A 10,284-nucleotide genomic window follows, 5' to 3' on the forward strand; every position below is an offset into this window, starting at 1 on the left:
AAAAAAATAAAAAAAAACATACGAAAGAGGTTATATTTTGACGACAAAATTCAATATCTAAACAAACTAAAACAAATGGTAAAAAGATGAATAAAGAGAGATGTTGTGGTGATTAAAGAAATTAAATTTACAAGTGTTACACGACTAACCTTGAGAGAACTGCTTATTTAACGGTTGATCCATCAATCAAGAAGCTTCGTATTTCTTCCCATTTAATCAAATATCACATTTTCGCGTCAACTGTCATCGAAACAAAATATTAACTTTCCTATTTATCAAATTTATATTAAACTAAAATCATTTTCGGTTTGAGGATCATTGAACCACATTTTCATACTTCCAGTTTAGCAAAATCCAAACAAACTCAGCTTAAAAATCATATTTCGCATCGAGGGACATCGAGGTACAAGTTCAACCTTCTCATTTATCATATTTGTAACCATAAATGCTAAAACCTTCATTTTTGCGACAAGAGTCATCGAGAAACAATATGATAGGAGAGAAAAAGCATGTATTCAATTTACCAAATTTAAAACAAAATAGGTTCAAATATCATGTCTCGCATGAAGGGATATAGAGGGACAAGTTCAACCTTCATATTTATCAAACTTCTAACCATATAGGCTAAAATCTCGTTTTCGCGACAAGGAACATTCCAATACTTTCATTTTACCGAATATGAAACCAAATAAGTTCACATATCATGTTTTGCATCAAGGGCCATCGAGGGTTCAACCTTCATATTTATCAAACATGTAACGATATTAGCTAAAATTTCGTTTTCGCAGCAAGGATCATCTCATTACTTTCTATTTACATAATTTAAAACCAAATAGGTTCAATATTATGTTACGCATCAAAGGACATCGAGGGACAAATTCAACCTTCATATTTATCAAACTTCTAACCATATAGGCAAAAATCTCATTTTTGTGACAAGGGTCATTCCAATACACTTTCATTTTACCGAATACAAAACCAAATAGTTACATATATCATATTTTGCATCAAGGGACATCGAGGGACAAGTTCAACCTTTATCAAACTTCTAACCATATAGGCTAAAATCTCATTTTCGCCTCATGTTTCGCATCATTGGTCAAGTTCAAACTTCTCATTTATCAAACTTGTAGGCATATATACCAAAATCAAATTTTCGCGACAAGGGCCATTCCAATACTTTCATTTTACCGAATACAAAAACAAATAGGTTCACATATCATGTTTCACATCAAGCGACATGAAGAGACAATTTCAAACTTCCCATTTATCAAACTTTGTAACCATATAGGCTAAAATCTCGTTTTTGTGACAAGGGTCATCCCAATACTTTATATTTACCGAGGGACAAGTTCAAACTTCCAATTTATCAAACATGTAACCATTTAAGCTAAAATCTGTTTTTCGCGGCAAACAGAAGACATAACTCAATAAAATAAAAAGAAAAAACTCCAAAGTTATAAACTCAAAAGACAATCGATAAAAAAATAAAAAAAAACATACGAAAGAGGTTATATTTTGACGACAAAATTCAATATCTAAACAAACTAAAACAAATGGTAAAAAGATGAATAAAGAGAGATGTTGTGGTGATTAAAGAAATTAAATTTACAAGTGTTACACGACTAACCTTGAGAGAACTGCTTATTTAACGGTTGATCCATCAATCAAGAAGCTTCGTATTTCTTCCCATTTAATCAAATATCACATTTTCGCGTCAACTGTCATCGAAACAAAATATTAACTTTCCTATTTATCAAATTTATATTAAACTAAAATCATTTTCGGTTTGAGGATCATTGAACCACATTTTCATACTTCCAGTTTAGCAAAATCCAAACAAACTCAGCTTAAAAATCATATTTCGCATCGAGGGACATCGAGGTACAAGTTCAACCTTCTCATTTATCATATTTGTAACCATAAATGCTAAAACCTTCATTTTTGCGACAAGAGTCATCGAGAAACAATATGATAGGAGAGAAAAAGCATGTATTCAATTTACCAAATTTAAAACAAAATAGGTTCAAATATCATGTCTCGCATGAAGGGATATAGAGGGACAAGTTCAACCTTCATATTTATCAAACTTCTAACCATATAGGCTAAAATCTCGTTTTCGCGACAAGGAACATTCCAATACTTTCATTTTACCGAATATGAAACCAAATAGGTTCACATATCATGTTTTGCATCAAGGGCCATCGAGGGTTCAACCTTCATATTTATCAAACTTGTAACGATATTAGCTAAAATTTCGTTTTCGCAGCAAGGATCATCTCATTACTTTCTATTTACATAATTTAAAACCAAATAGGTTCAATATTATGTTACGCATCAAAGGACATCGAGGGACAAATTCAACCTTCATATTTATCAAACTTCTAACCATATAGGCTAAAATCTCATTTTTGTGACAAGGGTCATTCCAATACACTTTCATTTTACCGAATACAAAACCAAATAGTTTCATATATCATATTTTGCATCAAGGGACATCGAGGGACAAGTTCAACCTTTATCAAACTTCTAACCATATAGGCTAAAATCTCATTTTCGCCTCATGTTTCGCATCATTGGTCAAGTTCAAACTTCTCATTTATCAAACTTGTAGGCATATATACCAAAATCAAATTTTCGCGACAAGGGCCATTCCAATACTTTCATTTTACCGAATACAAAAACAAATAGGTTCACATATCATGTTTCACATCAAGCGACATCAAGAGACAATTTCAAACTTCCCATTTATCAAACTTTGTAACCATATAGGCTAAAATCTCGTTTTTGTGACAAGGGTCATCCCAATACTTTATATTTACCGAGGGACAAGTTCAAACTTCCAATTTATCAAACATGTAACCATTTAAGCTAAAATCTGTTTTTCGCGGCAAACTGAAGACATAACTCAATAAAATAAAAAGAAAAAACTCCAAAGTTATAAACTCAAAAGACAATCGATAAAAAAATAAAAAAAAACATACGAAAGAGGTTATATTTTGACGACAAAATTCAATATCTAAACAAACTAAAACAAATGGTAAAAAGATGAATAAAGAGAGATGTTGTGGTGATTAAAGAAATTAAATTTACAAGTGTTACACGACTAACCTTGAGAGAACTGCTTATTTAACGGTTGATCCATCAATCAAGAAGCTTCGTATTTCTTCCCATTTAATCAAATATCACATTTTCGCGTCAACTGTCATCGAAACAAAATATTAACTTTCCTATTTATCAAATTTATATTAAACTAAAATCATTTTCGGTTTGAGGATCATTGAACCACATTTTCATACTTCCAGTTTAGCAAAATCCAAACAAACTCAGCTTAAAAATCATATTTCGCATCGAGGGACATCGAGGTACAAGTTCAACCTTCTCATTTATCATATTTGTAACCATAAATGCTAAAACCTTCATTTTTGCGACAAGAGTCATCGAGAAACAATATGATAGGAGAGAAAAAGCATGTATTCAATTTACCAAATTTAAAACAAAATAGGTTCAAATATCATGTCTCGCATGAAGGGATATAGAGGGACAAGTTCAACCTTCATATTTATCAAACTTCTAACCATATAGGCTAAAATCTCGTTTTCGCGACAAGGAACATTCCAATACTTTCATTTTACCGAATATGAAACCAAATAGGTTCACATATCATGTTTTGCATCAAGGGCCATCGAGGGTTCAACCTTCATATTTATCAAACTTGTAACGATATTAGCTAAAATTTCGTTTTCGCAGCAAGGATCATCTCATTACTTTCTATTTACATAATTTAAAACCAAATAGGTTCAATATTATGTTACGCATCAAAGGACATCTGTAATATCCCGCCTGTCAGTGTCGGAATATTACCGTCAATCGTGCTATAAGATTAATATAAAGGAAAGTAAGTTTATGGAGAACATTATCAAGTGATGACAGTCAAATACGAGCTAAGTCTCAGAGTCGTATTTAACACGCTTAAGATAAAGGGTATTTTGGTAATTTCACACAAAAGGATATTTATTTGATATTTGTCCCAAAATATCTCATTTTCTCCCAACCTTTCTCTCTCTTGGTTGGAAAAGTTTATCTCCTCCTTCTCTCTACTCTCCATCGCCTCTCTTCCTTCTTCTTCTTCTTCTTCTTCTTCTTCTTCTTCTTCTTTTCTTCTTCTTCCATCAATCCTTTCCAAACTATTTCCAAATCATGAAACAAGTTGTGTAAGTTTTCCAATGGTGCTAGAAGCTTGGATTAATAGGTAAGTTTCAATTCTTCTCTCCTTTATGAAGTTAAGGTTTTGATTAAGTTGGATTCTTGAATGATCAAGCTTATGTTGTGGTTTGTACATAATCATGGAGGTATATAGAAGCTTGGGTTAGCAATTTTTCCATCTTAAAGCTCATAAAGAGATGTTCAAGGGAAGCTAGGTTTTTGATGCAGAGAAAAGTTGGAATTGGAGCTTAAGCTGGGGCTGTTGCTTAATCAACTAGGTGAGTGTTTCATTAATTTTGAATTTGAGGTTGATTATGGATGAATTTCATGAAATAGTGGTAAGCTCAAGTTCTGGTTTTTAATTCGTAACTATTTCTATGTAGCTTGAAATTGAATGATTGCTGAATTTTTGGATTCCTCATTCAATTCCCTATAGTTCGGACACAAATTTTGTATGATTCGGATTTGAAACGAGTTCGGAAAACATGTTTAAAGTTTGATATTTTCTGCTGGATTCTGACTGCGGATTTTGGAACAGGGCTTCATTAAAATGGTAAGAACTCTTTCCATGTAACTCTGAATTGAGTGGTTGTTATTTCTGTGGATAGATAACGAAATTCTCTACAGTTTAGACACAAGAATTATTAAATTCTATTAAGTATAGTAGGAGAAAAGTTACCTGCAAGTTTGGGGAAAGTTTCAGTCTCGTTTCTGTACCAATGTCCACTCTTTTGTTAAACTGTACAAATTGGATGGTTAATCCTCAAAACAAAAATTATATTTGGAATCCTGACACCCTAAGCTTTCCAACGAGTGGTCGTTTGCTCAAAACCGATATCGTTTGGTATTTTAATTAAATTGTTAAAGTCAAGGCATTGATGCTGGATATTGCAGGGTACGGGTTTTGCATAAGTGAGTCATATTGAATGGACAGGGACTGAAGCAGAGGTCTGAAAATAAGGCTTCTAAGAGCAAGATAAGAGGGTTGAAGGGAAAGCAATGATATGAGCTTTGAGTTGTGGCAAAATATATTGAGAGAATCAAGAACTTTTATGGTGAGTTCCATAGATAGTTTTCCCACCCTTGGGATTATGTTTTTATCTTGTGAGGATAATATGAATATTAGGAATTTTATATGTTATGATTAGTTACCCAAATTATGCCATGCTTGCTAACTCATGAATACTTGCTGAAAAGATGTTTTACATGTTTTTATATATTTACTTAAGAATAAAGCAAGTATTTAATATGTTGGTAAAGCGTGACATGCGAGAGAATAATATTCATTATGTCCGGGTAGCATAAAATAAGAAAGGGGAAAGAACTAGAGCCTCGATATAGTTATCGAGAACTAGATAGTTAGCATGAATTATTTATGCTAGGATGTGAGAGATTGAATATCTTTTCACAAAGAAAGTTAAGCAAGAATCCTAAATATGATAAGACGCGAAGTGTAACCTCTTCGCATATGTTTAAGATAATCAAGCATTATGTTAAGACGTGAATTGATGATTAATCTCTTCACATATGTAAGAATCAACAAGTAAGCATGAAAATGTTTAACCTTTCATGATATATTTAAGATTAAGATTTATGATTAAAAAATGAATATGTAGGTGACATGTCTCTTGCAATCCATGAATGTATGGATTCAAGGGGTTCTCATGATGGGAACGATATAAGCCGTAAGGGACCCGCATGTCACTGAGTAAGTAAGATGTAGGTGTTCGTGTCTCTTGTTATCCACGCCAGGGGGATACGAGAGGTTCTCGACCTAAGGGGAACGGTTCAAGCCGCAAGGGACCCGCACGACACCGAGGGAGTCCGATGTACGTACATCGGTCATGTATGGGATTGTTCTCGGGGTTACTCCACCCGGGACTCTCCGTAAAATGAACTCAGATAATAATGTTTGTTCAACGCTAACCAAGTATGACCCTGACTTTATTTATGTTTATGTTGCAAGAAATGAATTTATGTAAGATTATGTTTATGACCAATAGCACGAGATGCTATTAGACAAGTATAAGATATGAAATAGATCAAGTAAAGAATGTTATGCCGATGACGATCTTAGGTTCCCCTAATCGTCCGGTTTAGGATTGTGTCATGAATATGTTATGTTAAGTCTTGATGCGTTTAACGTATCTTGAGTTAGCGGTCCTAGGATCCCTTGACCGCCATGACACGTGTGATAGTAAGCCTATAACAAGTAAGATGAATTATGACGGCCCTAGTATGCACAACTGTCTAAGTATGCAAGTCCCCACACACGTATAATCAACCGTCAGGTTGTAATGTAGACACGTGGTGACCGTAGGTTTCCCATTGAGGTTGCCTTTAGCCTAGGATTAGGTGGAACTCACTGAGACATTATGTCTCATCCCAATCCTATTTTGTTTCAGATATCAGGTGGATTAGCAAGCCAGTAGCCGAATGGATGATGCGACAAGTGTTCGTTCGTACTTGCAGCTGGATGGAGTGGATTTTAAAGGATGCTTTTATGATGTTTTAGAAATGTTAAGTTGTATTATCATTGTACGAACGCCCTTGTTGTCTTTTATATTCATTCGAAGTTTTATTGTTGTAAATTTTTAATGTATCCAGTACTAAATTAACGCACTTGCTAGGCTTTCTAGATACGTCTAGTATGGGTGTTACAACATCGAGGGACAAATTCAACCTTCATATTTATCAAACTTCTAACCATATAGGCTAAAATCTCATTTTTGTGACAAGGGTCATTCCAATACACTTTCATTTTACCGAATACAAAACCAAATAGTTTCATATATCATATTTTGCATCAAGGGACATCGAGGGACAAGTTCAACCTTTATCAAACTTCTAACCATATAGGCTAAAATCTCATTTTCGCCTCATGTTTCGCATCATTGGTCAAGTTCAAACTTCTCATTTATCAAACTTGTAGGCATATATACCAAAATCAAATTTTCGCGACAAGGGCCATTCCAATACTTTCATTTTACCGAATACAAAAACAAATAGGTTCACATATCATGTTTCACATCAAGCGACATCAAGAGACAATTTCAAACTTCCCATTTATCAAACTTTGTAACCATATAGGCTAAAATCTCGTTTTTGTGACAAGGGTCATCCCAATACTTTATATTTACCGAGGGACAAGTTCAAACTTCCAATTTATCAAACATGTAACCATTTAAGCTAAAATCTGTTTTTCGAGGCAAACAGAAGACATAACTCAATAAAATAAAAAGAAAAAACTCCAAAGTTATAAACTCAAAAGACAATCGATAAAAAAATAAAAAAAAACATACGAAAGAGGTTATATTTTGACGACAAAATTCAATATCTAAACAAACTAAAACAAATGGTAAAAAGATGAATAAAGAGAGATGTTGTGGTGATTAAAGAAATTAAATTTACAAGTGTTACACGACTAACCTTGAGAGAACTGCTTATTTAACGGTTGATCCATCAATCAAGAAGCTTCGTATTTCTTCCCATTTAATCAAATATCACATTTTCGCGTCAACTGTCATCGAAACAAAATATTAACTTTCCTATTTATCAAATTTATATTAAACTAAAATCATTTTCGGTTTGAGGATCATTGAACCACATTTTCATACTTCCAGTTTAGCAAAATCCAAACAAACTCAGCTTAAAAATCATATTTCGCATCGAGGGACATCGAGGTACAAGTTCAACCTTCTCATTTATCATATTTGTAACCATAAATGCTAAAACCTTCATTTTTGCGACAAGAGTCATCGAGAAACAATATGATAGGAGAGAAAAAGCATGTATTCAATTTATCAAATTTAAAACAAAATAGGTTCAAATATCATGTCTCGCATGAATGGATATAGAGGGACAAGTTCAACCTTCATATTTATCGAACTTCTAACCATATAGGCTAAAATCTCGTTTTCGCGACAAGGAACATTCCAATACTTTCATTTTACCGAATATGAAACCAAATAGGTTCACATATCATGTTTTGCATCAAGGGCCATCGAGGGTTCAACCTTCATATTTATCAAACTTGTAACGATATTAGCTAAAATTTCGTTTTCGCAGCAAGGATCATCTCATTACTTTCTATTTACATAATTTAAAACCAAATAGGTTCAATATTATGTTACGCATCAAAGGACATCGAGGGACAAATTCAACCTTCATATTTATCAAACTTCTAACCATATAGGCTAAAATCTCATTTTTGTGACAAGGGTCATTCCAATACACTTTCATTTTACCGAATACAAAACCAAATAGTTTCATATATCATATTTTGCATCAAGGGACATCGAGGGACAAGTTCAACCTTTATCAAACTTCTAACCATATAGGCTAAAATCTCATTTTCGCCTCATGTTTCGCATCATTGGTCAAGTTCAAACTTCTCATTTATCAAACTTGTAGGCATATATACCAAAATCAAATTTTCGCGACAAGGGCCATTCCAATACTTTCATTTTACCGAATACAAAAACAAATAGGTTCACATATCATGTTTCACATCAAGCGACATCAAGAGACAATTTCAAACTTCCCATTTATCAAACTTTGTAACCATATAGGCTAAAATCTCGTTTTTGTGACAAGGGTCATCCCAATACTTTATATTTACCGAGGGACAAGTTCAAACTTCCAATTTATCAAACATGTAACCATTTAAGCTAAAATCTGTTTTTCGCGGCAAACAGAAGACATAACTCAATAAAATAAAAAGAAAAAACTCCAAAGTTATAAACTCAAAAGACAATCGATAAAAAAATAAAAAAAAACATACGAAAGAGGTTATATTTTGACGACAAAATTCAATATCTAAACAAACTAAAACAAATGGTAAAAAGATGAATAAAGAGAGATGTTGTGGTGATTAAAGAAATTAAATTTACAAGTGTTACACGACTAACCTTGAGAGAACTGCTTATTTAACGGTTGATCCATCAATCAAGAAGCTTCGTATTTCTTCCCATTTAATCAAATATCACATTTTCGCGTCAACTGTCATCGAAACAAAATATTAACTTTCCTATTTATCAAATTTATATTAAACTAAAATCATTTTCGGTTTGAGGATCATTGAACCACATTTTCATACTTCCAGTTTAGCAAAATCCAAACAAACTCAGCTTAAAAATCATATTTCGCATCGAGGGACATCGAGGTACAAGTTCAACCTTCTCATTTATCATATTTGTAACCATAAATGCTAAAACCTTCATTTTTGCGACAAGAGTCATCGAGAAACAATATGATAGGAGAGAAAAAGCATGTATTCAATTTACCAAATTTAAAACAAAATAGGTTCAAATATCATGTCTCGCATGAAGGGATATAGAGGGACAAGTTCAACCTTCATATTTATCGAACTTCTAACCATATAGGCTAAAATCTCGTTTTCGCGACAAGGAACATTCCAATACTTTCATTTTACCGAATATGAAACCAAATAGGTTCACATATCATGTTTTGCATCAAGGGCCATCGAGGGTTCAACCTTCATATTTATCAAACTTGTAACGATATTAGCTAAAATTTCGTTTTCGCAGCAGGGATCATCTCATTACTTTCTATTTACATAATTTAAAACCAAATAGGTTCAATATTATGTTACGCATCAAAGGACATCGAGGGACAAATTCAACCTTCATATTTATCAAACTTCTAACCATATAGGCTAAAATCTCATTTTTGTGACAAGGGTCATTCCAATACACTTTCATTTTACCGAATACAAAACCAAATAGTTTCATATATCATATTTTGCATCAAGGGACATCGAGGGACAAGTTCAACCTTTATCAAACTTCTAACCATATAGGCTAAAATCTCATTTTCGCCTCATGTTTCGCATCATTGGTCAAGTTCAAACTTCTCATTTATCAAACTTGTAGGCATATATACCAAAATCAAATTTTCGCGACAAGGGCCATTCCAATACTTTCATTTTACCGAATACAAAAACAAATAGGTTCACATATCATGTTTCACATCAAGCGACATCAAGAGACAATTTCAAACTTCCCATTTATCAAACTTTGTAACCATATAGGCTAAAATCTCGTTTTTGTGACAAGG

At 33.1% G+C, this 10,284-nt stretch overlaps 1 long non-coding RNA gene across 2 annotated transcripts; it reads left to right on the top strand.

Annotated features, from left to right (window-relative positions):
* Positions 1-3,837: 3,837 nt before the first annotated feature.
* Positions 3,838-6,848, top strand: LOC146946865 (uncharacterized). Of its 2 annotated transcripts, XR_015026827.1 has the most exons (5): positions 3,838-4,252; positions 4,353-4,484; positions 4,590-4,759; positions 5,101-5,261; positions 6,612-6,848. It is a non-coding gene; the product is annotated as an uncharacterized LOC146946865 (long non-coding RNA). The 2 variants fall into 2 exon arrangements; XR_015026828.1 differs by lacking the exon at positions 5,101-5,261.
* The last annotated feature ends 3,436 nt before the right edge of the window (positions 6,849-10,284 follow it).

The sequence above is a fragment of the Medicago sativa genome, chromosome 2, assembly GCF_051527215.1.
Source record: "Medicago sativa cultivar Bolivia chromosome 2, Bolivia_mono, whole genome shotgun sequence".
Taxonomy (NCBI): Eukaryota; Viridiplantae; Streptophyta; class Magnoliopsida; order Fabales; family Fabaceae; genus Medicago; species Medicago sativa.